Genomic DNA, 7,026 nt, shown 5'->3' with positions numbered 1-7,026 from the left:
GGTTTGTCGAGAGTTTGGTCTTCTCTGTTGTTCACGCTCGTTCAGGCAAATTCTAGGCTGGTGCAAAAATTACGCCTCAGAGAACACGACACAAAAAGGTTAAAATACCGCAGCACACAGAGCAAAGTTTACACGATTCACAGTCGGCTTCCCACCTTGGCGTTACGTTGACGACAATGGCGTTAGGGAGAGCATCCGGCCACAAAGTTAACGAATAAAATAAAATTTGTCAAATTCTGAAAAAGTAAACCTCTTACTAGGTGGGATAAATGCTATAGGAAACACAGTAGGACACGTACGAAGACAAACAAGGGTAAGAAATCAAACGAAATTCGATTATACTGTAATGAGCCACTGGTGAGCGTCTCCTGCACAAAAATACTCAGAAAATATCGCTGAACATGTTCCGCAATTTCTTTAGTGTTGTTCGGGATCAACCTATACGAATGCACGTTGATGGCTGCATGATTCCATACTCTGATGTTTAGTAAGAAAAAATTCTTACACGAATCAGCTAAACACTTCTCATTCCGGAACACTGTTACATGTGATACCTCACAGCGCTACAACATACTACACGGCGTCACAGAATTTTAAGATTCTGTGTGATGTCCGAGCTTCTGCGTAGTTTATTAGGTAGAAAATTTTAATGCGTTTCCAGGCTGACTAGTTCCCTGTTACATTATTTTAGCTGTTGTGCTGTTATTGTCTCTTTTAACAATAAAAGTTTGGTCTTCTGTGTGAAGGTATCAGTGCTAGTGGAGAGAGTGTACCAGAGTGGCTGAGAATTATATTTTGTTCCAGCTGTTCCCGGCCACACATTGTTGTGGCTCAGTCTGATTAAATGGAAAAGAAAGAAAAGAGAAATCGTACATTTCTAATATGCAAGGGAATTGGATATACACTCATGGAAATGGAGAAAAGAACACATTGACACCGGTGTGTCAGACCCACCATACTTGCTCCGGACACTGCGAGAGGGCTGTACAAGCAATGATCACACGCACGGCACAGCGGACACACCAGGAACCGCGGTGTTGGCCGTCGAATGGCGCTAGCTGCGCAGCACTTGTGCACCGCCGCCGTCAGTATCAGCCAGTTCGCCGTGGCATACGGAGCTCCATCGCAGTCTTTAACACTGGTAGCATGCCGCGACAGCGTGGACGTGAACCGTATGTGCAGTTGACGGACTTTGAGCGAGGGCGTATAGTGGGCATGCGGGAGGCCGGGTGGACGTACCGCCGAATTGCTCAACACTTGGGGCGTGAGGTCTCCACAGTACATTGATGTTGTCGCCAGTGGTCGGCGGAAGGTGCACGTGCCCGTCGACCTGGGACCGGACCGCAGCGACGCACGGATGCACGCCGAGACCGTAGGATCCTACGCAGTGCCGTAGGGGATCGCACCGCCACTTCCCAGCAAATTAGGGACACTGTTGCTCCCGGGGTATCGGCGAGGACCATCCGCAACCGTCTCCATGAAGCTGGGCTACTGTCCTGCACACCGTTAGGCCGTCTTCCGCTCACGCCCCAACATCGTGCAGCCCGCCTCCAGTGGTGTCGCGACAGGCGTGAATGGAGGGACGAATGGAGACGCGTCGTCTTCAGCGATGAGAGTCGCTTCTGCCTTGGTGCCAATGATGGTCGTATGCGTGTTTGGCGCCGTGCAGGTGAGCGCCACAATCAGGACTGCATACGACCGAGGCACACAGGGCCAACACCCGGCATCATGGTGTGGGGAGCGATCTCCTACACTGGCCGTACACCACTGGTGATCGTCGAGGGGACACTGAATAGTGCACGGTACATCCAAACCGTCATCGAACCCATCGTTCTACCATTCCTAGACCAGCAAGGGAACTTGCTGTTCCAACAGGACAATGCACGTCCGCATGTATCCCGTGCCACCCAACGTGCTCTAGAAGGTGTAAGTCATCTACCCTGGCCAGCAAGATCTCCGGATCTGTCCCCCATTGATTATGTTTGGGGCTGGATGAAGCGTCGTCTCACGCGGTCTGCACGTCCAGCACGAACGCTGGTCCAACTGAGGCGCCAGGTGGAAATGGCATGGCAAGCCGTTCCACAGGACTACATCCAGCATCTCTACGATCGTCTCCATGGGAGAATAGCAGCCTGCATTGCTGCGAAAGGTGGATATACACTGTACTAGTGCCGACATTGTGCATGCTCTGTTGCCTGTGTCTATGTGCCTGTGGTTCTGTCAGTGTGATCATGTGATGTATCTGACCCCAGGAATGTGTCAATAAAGTTTCCCCTTCCTGGGACAATGAATTCACGGTGTTCTTATTTCAATTTCCAGGAGTGTACATTCCGTCTCCTCTCTCTTTGTCGATCTTCTCACCCTTCCTTCCTATCCCGTCCTTCACCGTCTCCCCCTTTCACTGTCCATCTTCTCCATCCTCTCTCACTCTCTCTCTCCATCTACTCCTTATCCCTCTGTTCTTCAGCTGCTCCCCCATTTCTCTGTCAATCTTTTCTTCCCTCTCTCCCTTCATCACCTCCTGCCCTCTCTCTCTCTCTCTCTCTTTCTCTCTCTCTCTCTGTCCTTCAACTCCTCTCCACCTCTCTCGATCTTCTCAAGCCCTCTCTCTCCTTCCATCTCCTCCTTTCTGATTTCTATGTACATTTCCTTCTACCCCTCTGCCCATTTTCTCTTCCCTCCTCTAGCTGATCTTGAGCCACAGTTACTGCAAATTCAGATTCTGTAGTAGTATTCAGATCGTAGGCCGATAAGCCATAAATAAAACTTTCACTATTATATGTTTTATAGATGTATTATTATATTACGTATATTAAACGTACATACCGTATGTCCACCCGAATGTTCATTAAAGTATTGCGCAAAAATTTGAAATAAATAGATCAAGAACCTTTCGGGATTTTTGATAACAACGATTCCCCTTTCCATATTACATATTTATTTATATATTATATATATTTAAAAAGAGGCATATAAAAGCACGCTCGTATTCGAATACTACGTTGTATAAAAATTTCAAATCAATCGGCAAAGAACTTTCGTAGATTTAAGATTTTAAGGAAGGAACATTTACATTTTTGTTTACATGGATGTAAATGTTATTTTAGATTGTTATCAAAAACCTCATATTCGTTAGTTGAAAATCTTATGTCTCTAAGCTCTTCACCGATTTCTTTGAAATTCTAACGCAACGTTTCATTCGAATGCGCATGTTTGCAAATATTTGAATACGTTATTCGACAAGCAAATCTAAAGAAAAAAGTTCATGTAGCCATAGGTCCGCAAATGTTTAGTTGCGAAGTTACGTGCTAATAAAAGATTTTGCCTGAAATTTAGCAACTTCGCTAATATGAAGCCATCGCAAAACTGTAGGAGGTTAAAGTAAAGAACGATTTCCATTTATTTTGTTGTTATTGGTCTGGTGAATCTAATAAAATATGTCCCAGGTGTGTACCTGCTGTGGTTTTCCAGAACATCTAGAGAAGCAAAGGCGTAATTTCGTAAAATGGTATTAATAAAAGCAGATTATCTGACACATTCATACAATTTCAGTTAACGTTATTACCAACATTTTTCCAAAATTAAATTCTCTACAACTTCTGTTGCAAATTTTGTGCAATTGTCTGGTATTAAAAAAAAAAAAAAAAAAAAAAAGCAAATTGTACCAAGTAATTAATAAATTAAAAATTTTACGAAATTACATCATTGCTTCTCTGAATTTTCTGGAAAACTACTGCAGATACACGTCTGGGACATGTTTTATTAGATTCACCAGACCAATAACAACGAAATAAATGGAAATCGTGCTTTACTTTAACCTCGTACAGTTCTGCGATGGCTTCATATTAACGAAGTTGCTAAATTACTGACAAAATCTCTTATTAGCACGTAACTTCGCAACTAAACATTTGCGGGCCTATTTTTGAAATGACCTTTTTTATTTAGTTTTACTTGTAGAGTAACATATTTAAATATTTGCATCTCTTCGTGAATATATATTTCTGAACTCTCCAGCTACAAAAACAATTGTGGAGGTCATTAGTCGTGAGATACGGCCCGGGTGAGGTGTACAGCTGACGACATAAAAAATGAAATTAATGGCCTCCGCTCAAGCTGCTGTTACGAGAAAGCAAAAGTACGTATCGACATACTTATTTCATCATATATACAGGTTGGTCCATTGATAGTGACCGGACCAAATATATCACGAAATAAGCGTCAAACGAAAAAACTACAAAGAACGAAATTCGTCTAGCTTGAAGGGGGAAACCAGATGGCGCTATGGTTGGCCCGCTAGATGGCGCTGCCACAGATCAAATGAATATCAACCGCGTTTTTTTAAATAGGAACACCCATTTTTATTACACATTCGTGTAGTACGTAAAGAAATATGTATGTCTTACTTGGGCCACTTTTTTCGCTTTGTGATAGATGGTGCTGTAATAGTCACAAACATATGGCTCACAATTTTAGACGAACAGTTGGTAACAGGTAGGTTTTTTAAATTAAAATACAGAATGTAGGTACCTTTGAACATTTTATTTCGGTTGTTCCAATGTGATACATGTACCTTTGTGAACTTATCATTTCTGAGAACGCACGCTGTTACAGAGTGATTACCTGTAAATACCACATTAATGCAATAAATGCTCAAAATGATGTCCGTCAACCTCAATGCATTTGGCAATACGTGTAACGACATTCCTCTCAACACTGACGTTTCTGAGATTTCCGATACTCGCGCAATTTGTCTGCTACTGATGTGCGGATTAGCCGTGACAGCAGCTAAAACACCTACTTGCGCATCATCATTTGTTGCAGGTCGTGGTTGACGTTTCACATGTGGCTGAACACTTCCTGTTTCCTTAAATAACGTAACCATCTGGGGAACGGTCCGGACTCCCGGATGATGTCGTCCAGGATACCGACCAGCATACATAGCACACGCCCGTTGGGCATTTTGATCACAATAGCCATACATCAACACGATATGGATCTTTTTCGCAATTGGTAAACGGTCCATTTTAACACGGGCAATGTATCACGAAGCAAATACCGTCCGTACTGGCGTAATGTTATGTGATACCACGTACTTATACGCTTGTGACTATTACAGCGCCATCTACCACAAAGCGAAAAAAGTGGTCTAACTAAAACATTCACAGTTCTTTATGTACTACACGAATATGTAATAAAAAATTGGGGTTCCTATATTTTTAAAAATCGCAGTTGATATCCGTTTGACCTGTGGCAGCGCCATCTAGCGGGCCAGCCATAGCGCCATCTGATTTCCCCCTTCAATCTAGACAAGTTTCGTTCTTTGTAGTTTTTTCATTTGACGCTTATTCTCGTCTTCAGCCTCGTCCTGTTGGTGGCCTGCTGTGCGAACGCCGGCAGCAGAAATTTTTACGAAGTCTCAGACGGTGTTCAGGAAATACAGATTAGGCAGAATTGGTGGTGGAGTGTTTGTGTCTAACAGTAGTGGTTTATCTTGTAGTGAAGTCGAAGTAGATACTCCGTGCGAATTGGTATGTGTGGAGGTTATACTTAACAGCCGAACTAAGTTAATAATTGGCTCCTTCTACCGACCCCCAGACTCCGATGATATAGTTGCTGAACAGTTCAGAGAAAATTTGAATCTCGTAACAAATAAATACCCCACTCATATGGTTATAGTTGGTAGGGACTTCAACCTTCCCTCGATATGTTGGCAAAAATACTTGTTCAAAACCGGTGGTAGGCAGAAAACATCTTCCGAGATTGACCTAAACGCTTTCTCCGAAAATTATTTGGAGCAGTTAGTCCATGAACCCACGCGAATTGCAAATGGTTGCGAAAACACACTTTACCTCTTAGCCACAAACAATCCAGAGCTAATAGAGAGCATCATGACTGATACAGAGATTAATGATCACAAGGTCGTTGTAGCTAGGCTCAATACCGTTTCTTCCAAATCCACCAGAAACAAACGCAAAATAATTTTATTTAAAAAAGCGGAAAAGTGTCACTAGAAGCCTTCCTAAGAGACAATCTCCATTCCTTCCGAACTGACAATGCAAATGTAGACGAGATGTAGCTCAAATTCAAAGATATAGTAGCAACAGCAATTGAGAGATTCATACCTCATAAATTGGTAAGTGATGAAACTGATCCGCCATTGTACACAAAACAGGTTGTTCGTTGTTTTTGGGGAAGGAGACCAGACAGCGTGGTCATCGGTCTCATCGGATTAGGGAAGGATGGGGTAGGAAGTCGGCCGTGCCCTTTCAGAGGAACCATCCCGGCATTTGCCTGGAGTGATTTAGGGAAATCACGGAAAACCTAAATCAGGATGGCCGGACGCGGGATTGAACCGTCGTCCTCCCGAATGCGAGTCCAGTGTCTAACCACTGCGCCACCTCGCTCGGTACAAAACAGGTCCGAACGCTGTTGCAGAGGCAACGGTAAAAGCATGCGAAGTTCAAAAGAACGTGAAATCCCGAAGATTGGCTTAAATTTACAGACGCGCGAAATTTGGCACGGACTTCAATGCGAAATGCCTTTAATAGGTTCCACAACGAAACATTGTCTCGAAATTTGGTAGAAAATCCGAAGAAATTCTGGTCGTATGTAAAGTATACAAGCGGCAAGACATAGTCAATACCTTCGCTGCGCAGTGCCGATGGTACTGTTACCGACGACTGTACCGCTAAAGCAGAGTTATTGAACGTAGTTTTCCGAAATTCCTTCACCAGGGAAGACGAATGAAATATTCCAGAATTTGAAACACGAACAGGTGCTAGCATGAGTTTCTTAGAAGTAGATACCTTAGGGGTTGCGAAGCAACTCAAATCGCTTGATACGGGCAAGTCTTCAGGTCTAGGTTGTATACCGATTAGATTCCTTTCAGATTACGCTGATACAATAGCTCCCTACTTAACAATCATATACAACCGCTCGCTCACCGATAGATCTGTACCTGCAGATTGCGCAGGTCGCACCAGTGTTTAAGAAGGGTAGTAGGAGTAATCCATCGAACTACAGACC

Source organism: Schistocerca serialis, chromosome 4, assembly GCF_023864345.2.
Source record: "Schistocerca serialis cubense isolate TAMUIC-IGC-003099 chromosome 4, iqSchSeri2.2, whole genome shotgun sequence".
Lineage (NCBI taxonomy): Eukaryota > Metazoa > Arthropoda > Insecta > Orthoptera > Acrididae > Schistocerca > Schistocerca serialis.
Note: the sequence above shows the minus strand (reverse complement) of the source record.